The sequence below is a fragment of the Podarcis liolepis genome (genome assembly GCF_965112155.1).
Source record: "Podarcis liolepis genome assembly, chromosome: 1".
In the NCBI taxonomy this organism is placed as follows: Eukaryota; Metazoa; Chordata; class Lepidosauria; order Squamata; family Lacertidae; genus Podarcis; species Podarcis liolepis.
This window is the reverse complement of record NC_139554.1, coordinates 70,790,097-70,805,396: the sequence shown is the minus strand read 5'-3', so window position 1 is coordinate 70,805,396 and position 15,300 is coordinate 70,790,097. Positions and strand designations below refer to the sequence as shown.

Below are 15,300 nucleotides of genomic sequence, written 5' to 3'. Positions count from 1 at the left end.
CCAGTATGGGGCCAGTATGGTGTAGTGGTTAAGAGCGGTAGTCTCGTAATCTGATGAACCAAGTTCGATTCCCCGCTCCTCCACATGCAGCTGCTGGGTGACCTTGGGCTAGTCACACTTCTTTGAAGTCTCTCAGCCCCATTCACCTCACAGAGTGTTTGTTGTGGGGGAGGAAGGGAAAGGAGAATGTTAGCTGCTTGGAGACTCCTTAGGGTAGTGATAAAGCGGGATATCAAATCCAAACCCTTCTTCTTCTCCAGTCCAATGATGATGACAATAATGTTTAATCAATTTTAATTCCCACCATATATTACATATTCATTAAATATACAAAGCAAGTAGTAGATTTAAAGAGTACAGTGCATGTCATGTAAGCAATTCATTAGTAACTAAAAATAAATTGTATTGGCATCTAATGAAGCTGCTGATTTTCATAACTTTATCCTTCTTTCTAGTTCCTGTCACAGCTAGCATATTTCTAGTTATTTAAAACATTGTGTAACTGTTTGCTCATCAAAACATATCGAGTCATACTGAGCATTAAGGAGATCATGACTTCTCGAGCAATGTGATATAAAAGGAGACCATATTTCCATGAATTTGTTCTGTTCAATACCTGTTTCTCTTGACCTTACCTAAAATGATACATCTGAAATTAATGCTAGTTCCCAGAGCTTATTTATCCAGTCATTGGAGACTTGGGGGCTTTCAGTTTTTGAGCATACAGCAATCGTGTTGCCACTATCATGCAAAATGTTAGTTCTGTATGCTCATAACTTGTTAAGTGAGGCCTATCATTCCATAACAAATGAAAAAGTTTCACTTCTATATCTTCTTGTACTGTTTCAGATAGTGCTTTTGTGATTATATTCCAATATGTTTGCGCTAAAAGAACATGTTCACCACATATGGAAGTAAGTACCTCAATCCTTCCTGTATTACCAGCACATTGCTGAGTAATTTTTCTTAATAGCATTAATTATGTAACACCTTGTCATAACTTTATAACTGATTTTGCTTATTGCTTGACTTTAAAATATATTATGCGCTGTCTCCCACAGATTCTCCCATACTTCCATAGAAATATTGCTACCAATATTGTGAGCCAACTTTATCATATAATCTTTAAGTTGTTCAGATTTGTGAAATAGACAATGAGACTTCATCCTGGATCCATTCAACCAGAGGATTTGTGTACCTTGTTGCTCAGAATTATTTTAGATTAGGAGCAGAGAGACCACCTCTTACTCTCTCATTGTATAAATTGTTTGCTGTAATCCTTGTTTTTTATTATTTAATATTTTATTTATTTATTAAATTTCTATATTGCCCTTCATCCGAGGATCACAATGTGCTTTACAATATAGCAGCACAAAAATGCATGGCATTGTAACAAACAAAAACCAACACACACACAATTGAACCACATTTGCCATTTTCTTCCCTACTTATTCATTTTGGGCAGATGCTTTAGGAGAACTTCACAATCTCTTTTTGTTTTTACTACCCTGAGTAATTTTGCATTATCACCAACATACATGGCCATTTCATTGCTAATCCCCACATCCAGATTATTTGTGGGCATCTTAAATAAGAAAGGAACCAATACAGATCCTTGAGCTGCTCCCCTACTCTCTGCTTTCTTCTCTTTAACCACTCATGAGAGGAATTGTTCTCATTTCCTATGATTTCCAAACATATTCAGAAGTCCTATTCAGAAGCCTTTTGAAAACCTAGTTCCACAATTGCACCACGATTTATTCACAATTTATATGACACTCTCAAAGAACTCTAACAGCTTAGTTAGATAGGACTGTCTTTAGTGGAAGCCATGCTGCATCTTCTGTATGCTTGTTCTCAGTGCTGGATTCACATATAAGTTAAACAAGCTATAGCTTAGGGCCCCACTCTCTTGGGGGGCCCCAAAAAATGTAAAGGAAAAAACCAATTGGATGTACATTTCCAAAATATAAAAACAAATAAAATAAAAGCTACATACAGCAACAGTGTTTTGTAGGCTCCTATGATGTAAGTAATGGTCCCCGCCTGCTAGCCTGCTCCCTAAAATATCACTGGTTTGCTCATTTCTATATAAAGGGTGCCTACATCCTGCATGGACTGGTTGCATGACAACATGTGCAAATGGCTTTAGATACCTATTAGGTCCATAAATTACCATATAGCTTATAGAAAGCAGTGACAATTTGTTGCTCACAAAGGACAGCTGGACATCTAAAGGGCCCCATTATCTTCAGTAGCTTAGGGCCTCATCAAACCTAAATCTGGCCCTGCTTGTTCTCCTATATGCTTGGTAATTTTATGTTTAATAATATTTAATAATGGGAAACCCAACCAGATGGGCGGGGTATAAATAAATAATTATTATTATTATTATTATTATTATTATTATTATTATTATTATTCCCACCCATTTCCCCAGAACAGACGTTAAGCTGACCAGTCTGTAATTTACTATATCTCCTCCAGATCGCTTTTAAAAAATTAGTGTTACGCTGGCCACTTTCCAGTCCTTAGTTATAGATGCTGATTGGAAACAAACATATTATCCTCAGAATATGAACAATTCCACACTTGGAGAGGTGGGTGCCAGCTGGACCCAGTAATTTTGTCTGCTTTTAATTTGCTCTTATCTTCAATGATGCTTTCCACCCATTTTCTCAGAGCAGATGGCCTGGATTGCCCACCCCTATCCCTTTTAAAATATTGTGGTTAGACTCTCAACTTTTCGATCCTCTTGTTGTTGTTGTCGTTTAGTCGTGTCCAACTCTTCGTGACCCCATGGACCAGAGCATGCTAGGCATTCCTGTCTTCCACTGCCTCCCGCAGTTTGGTCAAACTCATGTTAGTAGAAATAAAAAAATTCCTTCCTGTAGCACCTTAAAGACCAACTAAGTTAGTTCTTGGTATAAGCTTTCGTGTGCATGCACACTTCTTCAGATACCTTAGTTGGTCTTTAAGGTGCTACAGGAAGGAATTTTTTTATTTTGACTATGGCAGACCAACACGGCTACCTATCTGTAACTGGAATCATGCTGGTAGCTTCAAGAAAACTGTCCCACCATCTCGTCCTCTGTCGTCCCCTTCTCCTTCTGCCCTCCATCTTTTTCAACATCAGGGTCTTTTCCAGGGAGTCTTCTCTTCTCATGAGGTGGCCAAAGTATTGGAGCCTCAGCTTCAGTATCTGTCCTTCCAGTGAGCACTCAGGGCTGATTTAGGGAGGCTCATATTAAAAATGACAGAGTAAGCATAGGTGAAAATATCTCTGAGCAGGTGCAGGGTGCACGTCACATGCCACCCTTGACTAACTACATATTCCCACACATCAGGGATTAGGGGGAAAGTCTGCCAGGTGAGTAGTTGCTTCAGATATGTTTGAGCTGTCATGTATGTCTTTAACATAACAATAATAATAAGCATCTTGTTTCCATTCAGTTATCACCGTATACAGGAGGGGTTGTCAGCGAGGCACAGCCATCCTAACCTGGCTTCCTGACACCACAGTCACTGTGGGAGGGTGAGGGATGAGACCGGGAGGTATATGCTGCTCAAGCACACCAGCAGGCGCACCAGGTGAGCTTAGCTGTTGCCTCTATGCCACACCAACCTCTCTGCCACCTTGCACCTCTCTCTCTCTCCCTCCCTCTCTCTCTTTCTCTCTCTCTCTCCCTGTAATCTGCAGCCACACCAACACCAACATTTCTGGTAGGCTTCTGTTGACACCATCCCTACCTGTTTCTTTCACAGTATATTCATAATGGGACATACCAGTACAGTGGTACCTTGGTTCTCAAACTTAATCCTATTCGGGAAGTCCTTTCCAAAAGCAAAGCGTTCCAAAACCAAGGTGCACTTTCCCATAGAAAGTAATGCAGAATCCGTTCCAGACTTTTAAAAACAACCCCTAAAACAGCAATTTAACATGAATTTTACTATCTAACAAGACCATTGATCCATAAAATGAAAGCAATAAACAATGTACTGCTGTCACACAATCAATCAATCAATCAGTAGCTGAACTGGGTTCCACGCAGTCACAAAAACAAAACAAAAAAGAGCCACAAAAAAGCAAAACAAATATCAAAAACAAACAGACGTCAGTGTAACACTCAAAACGAAGCACATTCAGCTTCCAAAAAAAAGTTCGCAAACCAGAACACTTACTTCTGGGTTTACAGTGTTTGGGTTCCAAGTTGTTCAAGGCTTTTGAGAACCAAGGTACCACTGTAGTTTTCAAACTTAGTACTGCGGACCCCGATTTCTGATTAGTCAAAAGCCACACCTTTCCATTGCCTATTTAAAGGCCTCCTTCTCCTTATGTCACATTGTTCCCTGTTTAGCCATGTAAACTACCCACAACCCACCGGTGAGACTTCATGCAACATCTGGAAGCCACTAAATGTATGAGGAAGATCATGTTACAATATGGGTTCCATTAATTCAACTAATTTCTTATTTAAGCATTCCGTTTCCAGCTACTGCAAAAACCTTTCAACTCTACATGTCTCCGAATGACTATTTAAAAGCTTTTTATTTACCCTCTATGGTGTGTTTTTTTAAAAAATGTGTTAATTAAAGTAATCTCTTTTATACTTATTAAAAATAAATTACTGCACATTTTAACATTTTCCTCCCTGCAAATTTTCTTCTTAATTAGTTATTTAAACTGTGCTGAAAGTCCCAAGCCAATACATTTCAATATTCATTTTTCCATTTCAATTTTTTGAACAAGGGAACAGTTCCCCTCTTTTAGCCTGAAATTTTTATTTTGAAAAAAAAAGAAGCAAAACCCACTATAAATGATGGAGGATGCACCAGAGTACCAATGAGTATCTGTGGTTGTTATTTTTTGCTTTCCCACTTTAGCTTTTAATGCAGGACAAAGCAAAGTTAAAAATCAATGCAGAAAATGCCATTAATCTGGGGAAAGAACATAACATTTTTTGCTTTCCCCAAGCTACAGATTGTAATCACAATTCAGAGGTATGGGCATCTATCCAGACATAAGACACACTGAACTCAATAGGGCTTACTCCCAGGTAAGTATTATCAGTTTACATTACTGAATTTTGTAAATCTCTATTTATAAAAAAGAAAAAGAAAACTTTAGGCATATAGCAGCAGATTAAAATAAACACATTTTAAACAAGATGATGCTATGAAATAGTGTTAAAATTTATTATTGTTATTGATTTGTTATTCTTATTATTTACCCACTCTTCACCCTAAGGTGCCAGCATGGGTTACAACAAGTTAAAACTCAGTTACAAAAAATGCAACTGCAAAAAGAATATGTAATAATAAGTAATAAAATTCAAAGAATTGCTGATATTCTATTTAAATTTCCAGTCGTTCTCTATTAGAAATCTCCAAGGCCGCTTTCTAAAAAGAAATTTCCCATATTAAAACTGTACCGACCATGGGACAAAACATTAGGGTCAATCAACTTTGAAAAAGACATAGAAACAACCATCTCATCCTATCAAATGTCTGGAACTGCATCTTGACCTGGTGGTGAAAAGATGACAAAATTGACACCACTGGGGGTGGAGGGGGAGGGGAACTACTGAAAAGGCCCTCTCCTTTGTCACCACCATCCAAATCTCACAACTCTGTTGTGCAAGCAGGATGCCACAACTGGATACCAACTTGTGAGTGCACAGGTACAAAATGTGTGCCTTGATATTACTCAAGATTATTGGAGAAAGAAGGAAGGTGTCATGAGGGGGGTGTACTGTTTTTAGCAGCAATCACACATCTTCTATAATCTTTTGTTCAAGTGATGATGAATGAAAGACTTGTGACTTAGCCCTGTGTATCCCAACAGGGAAAGATGAAGAGGTCTCACAAGACAGAAAGCTGGAATTAGAATCACAAAGAGAGCATAGAAATTGCTTTATACTAAGTTAGACTGATAGTCCATTGAGCTTAGCACTGCCTTCAATGACTAGCAGGGCTTCTTTGGGTTTTAAGCATAAGTTTTTTTCTTTTCCAACCCTAGCTGGAAATACCAGGGATTGAACCTCAAACTTTTTGTATGCAAAGCACGTGCTCTTCCAATAAGCCACAACCCATTCCCCATAGAGTCCCCTCCCCTGGCAATCACCCTCATCACATCTTACATCAACACAATTTATCCCGATTCACATTCTTTGGTTATTGGTTTGAATGTGATACCTATGTCATAAGAATAGGATCATTATCAACTGTGTTGAATCAGGGGGTGATGTGGGATCCCTAATAATTGGAATCTAAGGACTCCGTGCTAGAAATATGCTATGTGTGCATCCCAGAACTAAAAAGATGAAATGGGAAATCCCACGTTTATTTTAACTAATCCCCAATAGCTTGTTCTCAGATGTGATCTACTTTCTCATAATGTTACATGCTGATGTTGCATGCAAAAATTAGTATTAATTATTATACCCCCAGGATCCCCAAACATGGATATGGTCCCTCTTGCATGAGAGAAAGTACAAACAAATACAAAGTGCATACATTAAAGTATGCAAAGAGAAAAGGATTCATACACTATATACTCTATATGCAAATCCTCCGATTGCAGCTAATTATAGTGCTGGAAAGCAGGACCAAGAAATCTCTACAATCCTGCCCCTTCCCGGTGGGAATAGGGAATAAAAAAAGGCATTTCTTTGTCAAAAGAATAAAAGTTTGAATTAATATTTTTGTGTAAATGAGCTTCACTTTTCATGTGTTATGTGTCTCTCCTTGGAATGAATATACACACATACACCATATTTTATACGTCTCTGATTAAAATTAGATGACAGGCTGGGATGCACTTCCAAACATGTCACCCACGTACAAAAGAACAAAAGTTATCACATGCTTTCCCTGTTCTTCTCCTACAGCAACTTTTGCAATAACAAAAGTGTTAATAAATTCAGTTCATTTTCTAAGAACTTCCAGGGCATTCAGAAACCGTCATAATTCAGGAGGCAGCTGCATAGAAACAAAGCCTTGACAATATTTAATTGAGGCTTTTTTAAACAAAAACAAAAACTGCTAATAATGGCGACTGTATTGTTGGGATACTGTACTATCTGTATGTATTTCATGGCCGAGATCCAAACAGTTCCGTGCACAAGCGGAAAACACTTCTCTGCATGCTCGGTGGGAGGAAGGATGCCAATTTTCTTCTTCAGCTGCATCCCCTCACCCTGTATTGAATGCTGCTCAGGAGAGTCCTGCAACCTTAAGGAACAGCTGGGGGGGGGAGAGAAAAATGAGAGGCTGTGATGGGAATGGGTGGTAAAGCCATAGCATGCATGCATGCAATGAATTGTGCCCTTTAGGTCCCATTCCTTGCTTTGAGGCTGCAGTGCTAGACATGCTTATACAAGAGCAAAATGGGACTTACTTCTGAGGAAAGATGCTTCAAATTGCTCTGTATTACCACCCACCCCCACACCTGCTTGTTTCCATTTTCAATATACATATCTGCCCCAGCTGCAAAATAATGTCTCTTCCATATCAGTCTCTAGAGCCCCAGGAAGTGTGATAACTCTCCAACAGTTTGACTTTTCCCCCAAAGCTGCATTCCTCCATTGTCTCCTCAAACAGATGGATGCCAACAAAGTGGATTTTAATCTAACTTTATGGTGGCCCGTCATGTTTCTGTGATTGGGTGTGTTATAGAAGCCTAACTCATCTTATGGCACGATGTAAACATTTTTATGTACAGTGGTACCTTGGTTTTTGAACGTAATCCATTCTGGAAGACGGTTCGAATTCCGAAACGTTCAAAAACTGAAAACTCAATATGGAAAACTCAAAATGGAAACCACCTCGGGTTTTCAGCGTTCCGATTTCCGAAATATTCGTCAACGGAGACATTCGAAAACCAAGGTACCACTGTATAGTAAATGAGTGATAAAACTGAAAGGATAGGGAGGTTCTTTTTTGAGGGGGATTCTTAAGCAGAGGGAGATAGTTGGAACCTTGGATTACAAGGAAGTCAAAGATGCTCTAAAGGAGACTAAGGAGACTGCAGAGAAGCTGAATGAATTCTACACACCTGTCTTCACTAGGGTAGGTGTAGGCCAGATCCTTGTAACTGAACTAATGTTGCAGAACTTGGGCAAATGATGGTGACGGGAGACAAAGTTCTATGATTCAATGACAAATTAACAATGAACAAAACTCCGGGTCCTGATTTTATCCACTGGCTAGTGCTGAAATGAACTCAAATGTGAAATTGCTAGTCTTCTAACAAAAACACTTTAACTTGTTCCTAAGATCAGCCTCCATAAGGGAGGACTGGGAACTGGCCAAAGTAGCAGACTTTTTTTTTTAAGGGATCCAAAAAGGTTCCAGGAAATTACAAGGCAGTTAATATCTGTTCAAAACAAAAAGTGGTGGGAAGCTTTATTAAAGATAGAATTAACAAGCATATGGAAGAACAAGTCTTGCTGAAGAAGAAGCATGTAAGTCCTATCTCACTAACCCTTTGAGAGTGTCTATCAGCATGTGGATAGGGGGGGTGAAATAGGCACTTTGCACTTAGACATTCAAAAAGCTCTCAATAAAGTTTTTTTCAGATTAAATTTAGCAGTCATGGGATGAGAGATAGTTCTTTAACCACCAATTGCTGAAGGTCAGAGATTAGGAATAAATGGATAGCTATCACAAGTGGGTCCCCCAAGCATCTGGACTAGGGATGGAGGAGAAATTTGATTCCATTCACATTTAAAGACAGACTTACCTAATGTGTATAAAAATGCTAATATAAATTGTGCATATATAGGCATATATTAGTGAAGATAACATACAAAATGTTATATTAGGGGGAATTGCTTGCCAAAATACATATACTAATCAAACTGCATGAGGATTATTTAAACTAAAATTTGCAAATTGCTGCAGAAATATGGAGAGCTAAATTTAAAATCAGAATCTGAGGGAACTGAAATTTTGTTGTATCCCAGTAAATTCCAGTCATAATAGATACCCTACATTTAACAGTCCTAAAGTCATCACGTCCATTAGCTTCAATTCTACACATAGAATGACTAAAATTGGTTCTAACTCCATTTATTTAAAAAATTTGGGATGGAATTGAATTATGGCCTACCATTTGCAGGGGGTCTTTGGATCCAGAAGATGCCTCTAATAAAGGAAAAGGAGAAGAGACAATGTCGTTGACACCCCTTTCCCCTGTTGCCACCCAGAATCTCCACTATATTAGACTCTTCCATGACTACAAGAACTTCTTTTCATAGAAGGGGACCATTCTGTGGCAGTTGTTTGGGGCAGTGCTGACAGGATACTGTTGCTCATTTGCCTTACAAACATTAAGTATTGTTGTCTGTTCCTGAGAGAGGGGAGGGCATGGAGATTGGTGTGGTGCGAGCATGGCAGCAGGACCATCGGATTGAAGGTGCTGGCAACTTTGCACCTGTCCTTCTCAGGGACCAGCAGTGATACCGCCTGCAGTGGCACAAGAACCGCTACTGGGACCATTGCACATAATCTTTCATCCTTATAATGTTCTAATCATCCTCCTATATTGCTCGTGCCCAGAGTCTATGGCCAGACATGCTGGATATGAAAATGGATATACCATATAATTGGCAACATAATGCCCGTGGCATTCAATTCCATTTAGCCTGCAGGCTTCTAAAAGTATGGGGCAATGCTAGCTGATTATGGAAGACAGTATTAAGATATGAATTGCCAAAGAGAGAAAGGTTTTGACATGTATATTAGGTTTATTTTATGTGAACAAACTGATTTACTGGTCACAACATCATCTTGTGCCTAACATTCATTAATGTTATTTTGGGTAACTCTAACTTAAAGTCCTCTTCATGGATCACTGCCCTGCCGTGGCGAAGGAGCTTGAATAACTCAGAGAAGCTATGAGCTATGCCGTGCAGGGCCACCCAGATGGACAGGTCACAGTGAAGTGTTTTGGCCAAACGTGATCCACCTGGAGCAGGAACCGGCAAGCCACTCCAGTATCCCTGCCAAGAAAACTCCATGGACAAAGACAAAGACAGTGGAAGACAGAAGTGCCTGGCGTGCTCTGGTCCATGGGGTCACGAAGAGTCGGACACGACTAAACAACAACAACAACTTAAAGTACCTTGTATGTCAGACCTATGACAAGGGGCTGCATTCTAAAGGTCAGCTATTGTGCTGTGAAGAGGCTGGAGTACTAATTGGAAAGAAGCCCTCCCTTTCTTTACCACTGGCTAAGATTCATTCCTGGAGTTTGTAACATGTTGCAAGCCTCTAGAAGCATCCTGGATTTCTTGGATAATTAAACCTGGAAGAAATAATGCACCCTAAAGCTGTTTCGAGAAACGGTCTTATAATCTGTTTTAAAGCATCTCTGTTTTCTGTAGAGAGAACTCTACATTTATATTATTTTATGTTCTCTAGTCTCTAAGTAGATTCTATCCTTATCTTCAGTTAAAGGGTTTTCACAATTAGCTTTCCTTACTTCTGGGTCACATTCTTTGGCATTCTAAAACCCTCATATACATCAGACATATAATTTGCAAGCTCCTTATATTTTAAAGGTGAATTGCTGATACTGAAAAAAATTATCTACTTTAAGCTGCTTTGAATCAGACTGTAAACATTGATTCGAACCATTTCTTGCATGCTTCTTTGGGTCCATTATTAAACCCAAACTTCAATCCAGCTTTGACCCAAGAAAAGGTGGGAGTTGGGGGAGGTTCTCCTTATATTACAGTTTTCTTTTTTCACGGTGTCAATCTGAATCTGACTTAGACTAACAACAAATGTATACCCTTCTCTTGAGGCTGCTTGCATCAAGCTACTTGCCCCTTTGCTCTTGCCCTTCTTCTCATGCCTCCTGCAAGCTGTGACGGTGGCATAGCGTGGGTTGCTAGTGCCCGGGGTTGAATGGAGGGAGTGGGTGGGTGGGAGGGAATTGGATACAGTATGTATGCACATCCAACTGCCTAATGGTGTCAGCATCACCCAGGAGATCACAGTTGTAGAGATAAGCAAGGAAGAATCATTCCGTTCTCTGGAGAGGCCACTTCCTGGTTCGCATGGAGAAGCTGTATTCAACAGAGAAGCTGGATGTTGACATTTCCTGCATCTAACAATTTTGTGCCTGGGCAACCGCCCTTGTGCCCCCTGCACACTACACCACTGGGCTGAGATACCTGTGAGAAACTGTACACTGTGTGAATAAGTACTTCCCTTTGTCTATCCTGCATCTGCCAATTTTCATCAGATGACCCCAGAGTCTAGTAATATAGAAAAGATCCTAAAAATGGGAAATCAAACTAGTCCTAAAGGTATGTAGTAGTTGGGGTGTAAGCCAAGTCAGAAAAGTGGAGGCTGTAAGTGAGGATTAATGAAAGCAAATGAATTATTTCTGACAGAATGGTTTGATATTCAGAGTTTGGGGAAGAACTGATACAACTGATGCATGTGGTTTTCACTGCATGGATGCTCAGCTGGATTTGGGAGCAGATTTCTGTGGGTTCCATTTTTAGACATCCCTCCACTCTGCACAGGAACATCTGATCCTGGTTTATTTTTTGCTAGGAATCAGCCTCACACAACACAACATTAGGCCCTATAGGAAACAGAGGCAAACAGTAAAGAAAGGCATATAGTGACAGAATGTAGGACAAGAATGGCAAGATGCAAGTACCAGAACATAGTATCTATTTATGAAAAATAATAATATATTTAATAAAATCATTTACGTGTTCCCTTTCTGCTTACAAAAACACCCGAGAAAGTTTACAAAGGTTGGGGTGGGGAACCCCAGAAATTCAAACTTGAACGTTTGTTGTTGTTTAGTCATGTCCGACTCTTTGTGACCCCAAGGACCAGAGCACGCCAGGCTCTCCTGTCTTCCACTGCCTCCTGCAGTTTGGTCAAACTTATGCTGGTAGCTTCGAGAACACTGTCCAACCATCTCGTCCTCTGTCGTTCCCTTCTCCTTGTGCCCTCCATCTTTCCCAACATCAGGGTCTTTTCCAGGGAGTCTTCTCTTCAAAACTTGTACCTAGGGATGCCTATTGAAAGTGAGACTATCAAGGTGTTTTTCTTCTGGTCCATGTAAGCCCCATCACAGACTCTTTCTAAAAATGGTTTTCACATTAGTTCACGTGTTCCATCTAATTATCTCTCTATAGTCTATACTATACTTTTGCAAGAAAAATGGTTGGCACACTGTAGTTTGCATGACCGCTGATAGATGGCCAATGCCAACTGCAGCATGGTGGCAACAGGAGGCGGGCAAGCAAGTGGTGGGCAGCCCAGGTGAACTGTTGACGATGGACTGATGTTTAAAGGAGATGGTTAAAGGGGACTTTGGAGAGCAGTTTGGCACCCCACTCTCAGAAGCATCCCCCCTCCACGAAACATTCCTGGAGCAGTGTATAAAGGAGCACTTTGGCAAACCTGCTTTCTAAAGCTCCTCCTCCAAAAATCACTGGAGCAAGATCAGGAAGCTTCTCTCTAAAGCACTCAGCCCTCCTGTTAAACATCTTCCTGGTAGGAAAGGGTCTGGGTGAGATGTGAGGAACATGGTGGGGGGAGCTGTGAAGGAAGCAGATTGGGGTTTGGGTTGAGCTGAGGAAGGAGTTTGAGGCAGGCTGTGGGGAGAGGGTTGGGCCAAGCTGGGTAGGGTGGGGTAGGGACGGGGGTTTCATCAGATGTAAAGGAAGGGGTGGGGGTTTGGTGAAGTTGGTGAGCAGAACAAGCAGGTGCAGCAGCCCCTAGTACATTATAGATTTTTAACATGCACACATTATGCATAAATGGATACAGTATATCAATTGCTCTGCAGTGTATGTTATTTCCATATTCACTAATTCTCTAATTCCCTCTGTTCCAACAGGTGCCTCGTTGCTTTTCTTTTTTCTGAAGTGTTGTTTGCTTATTTTGTAAAAATTTTATAACTTATATAAGTTTTATATAAGTATAAGAGAGCCAGTGCAGTGTAGTGGTTAAGAGCGGTGGATGCGTAATCTGGTGAACCGGGTTTGCTTCCCCGCTCCTCCACATGCAGCTGCTGGGTGACTTTGGGCCAGTCACACTTCTCTGAAGTCTCTCAGCCCCACTCACCTCACAGAGTGTTTGTTGTGGGGGAGGAAGGGAAAGGAGAATGTTAGCCGCTTTGAGACTCCTTCAGGTAGTGATAAAGTGGGATATCAAATCCAATCTACTACTCCTCTTCCTCCTCCTCCTCTTCTTCTTTTTCTTGTTTTTCTGCAAAAGGCACGGGGGGCGGGAATCTACACACATATAAAAAATGTTTTGAAAATGCTTTTGTAAAAAACATTTTTAAAAATACATTCAATTTTCTGTCGCCATCTAGTGTCACATTGTATATTGCATTTAAAACACACTAAAAAAAGTTTTATTTGCAGCTGTATAGCTAAGTCTGGGGGCTGGAATTCTAACTATTTCCCATTTAATTCAAATGTCCCATTTAATTCCCATTTAATTATGTCCCATTTAATTCAAATAGGCTTACTCTGAAGTAAGCAGGATAGAATTGCAACCTTACTTCACTTCTTACAGTGAAATTTAAAAACAAACGGAACGTATTGTTTAGTATTGTTCTTTTCACATATAAAACAATGCAAAGAACCAATAACCGAAACTACATAACTGAACATTAGATCAAACTTACTGTAGATCATAGCATTAGCTCTCCTAATTTTTTTAAAAAAGGGAAGTATCTGCACTATCCAAATTTATCCATGAGTGGGTAAACCAAATGTCTCTAGCTTGTGGGATCAGGCTAGGAAGACAAACTACGTTTTTTTTGGGGGGGGGATATCGGGGAATGAAAAACAAAGTAAATGTTACATGAAATGAACAGCTGTCCACAAAGAAAAGGCAGGCAACCACACTACTAAAAGTGCAGAGCAAAACAAGACCACCAAATTATGGTACAAAAAATATAACCCTCATGGATTCAGTTCAAATGATCAAAGACCCTGTACAGATGTTACTTTCCACTGAGAAATTAAAAACCTGGTAACTGCCAATTGCTTTCCTGAAAAGTCTCAATGTTCTACGTGGTGTCTAAGTTTACAATTGAGGAGAGACCCTGAAAATTATTGAGGTCAGTGACATGGGTCCCTGCGCCATCAAAGAACCATTAGTTTCATTTTGATATTGTAGTCAATCTTTGAATCGATCTCCAGATATTGAGACTCACATCCATGATTCATGATCTTGTGGAGATTATAGTTTGGTTTCTATAAATCATCTAGACTTTTTGCTCCGTGGGTATTTTACCCAGCAAACCCCCTCTCGTTTTGTAAATCATTGTGGTCTGGATTGTATAAATTGATCTGAAATGGGGATTGTGGGTACATGGATGGGACTGTAGCACAATGATACAGCATGTGTCATGGACCGTGCTGCGGACGGCTGCACTGAGGAGGAATGGGGGGAGCCTCCCCCTCCCGCTCCCCCTGCTCCTTCTCCTGTTCCTGAATCTTCCCAGGAGCAGGAGGACAGTATAGATTTGGAACAGTGGTTTGCAGAGGGACATAGTTCAGAATGCAGAAGCTGGGAAAGCATTCTTCCACCCAGCCCAAGAACAAGAAGCGCTGAAAAGGTGGCAGAACAGAAAGCACAGAGGGGACAAGCTCAGATTATGAGACGTAGAAGTGGCATAGGTTCATAGGGACTGAAGGGGTGTACTCTTTAATTGGAAGCACCACCATTACTAGGAAATGTGTTCTTTGTTCTCTCTCTGTGATTATTAAAGTTTCTAACCGGTAAGAAGACTACTTTTTCTTTGTTCTGCTTATCTACGGCCACAGGGGAGGCAGCCAATTCCCCAAAGCCTGACAACATGCTTTGTATCATTCTCATCGTCATTTGTTAGTCACTTGTTACATTTGTTCCTCCAAGCAGCTTACAACATATTTAAAAACATACACATAGATAAAATGCATTATAATATCGACCCATTCATACAAAAAGGCATGCAATTTATTTATTTATTTAAAAAAAATCCAAACACCCTTCCTCCCTAACATTCGCAGAAAACTTTGGCAGCACACTAACAGCAAGAACAGCACCATCACACAGTCTACCCAAAGCTTAGAAAAAGATGTATGTTTTTACCTGGCACCGCAAAGGTGTCAGAAAAGGTGCCAGGTGGACCTCACTAGGGAGAGGACTCCGCAGATGGGGAGCCACAACTGAATGCTGCTCTCCATGCAAAGAAAACCCAGGTTCAGTCCTCAGCATTTGCAGTGAGGCTGGGAAGATTCCTGCATCAATGTAGACAATCCT

General features: G+C 40.3%; 1 protein-coding gene across 1 annotated transcript in view; it reads left to right on the top strand.

The window, feature by feature from the left end:
• The window catches only part of PSMA1 (proteasome 20S subunit alpha 1), a 376,247-nt gene that overhangs the window by 58,322 nt on the left and 302,625 nt on the right, over positions 1-15,300 (top strand). The gene's annotated exons all lie outside the window — the stretch shown is intronic.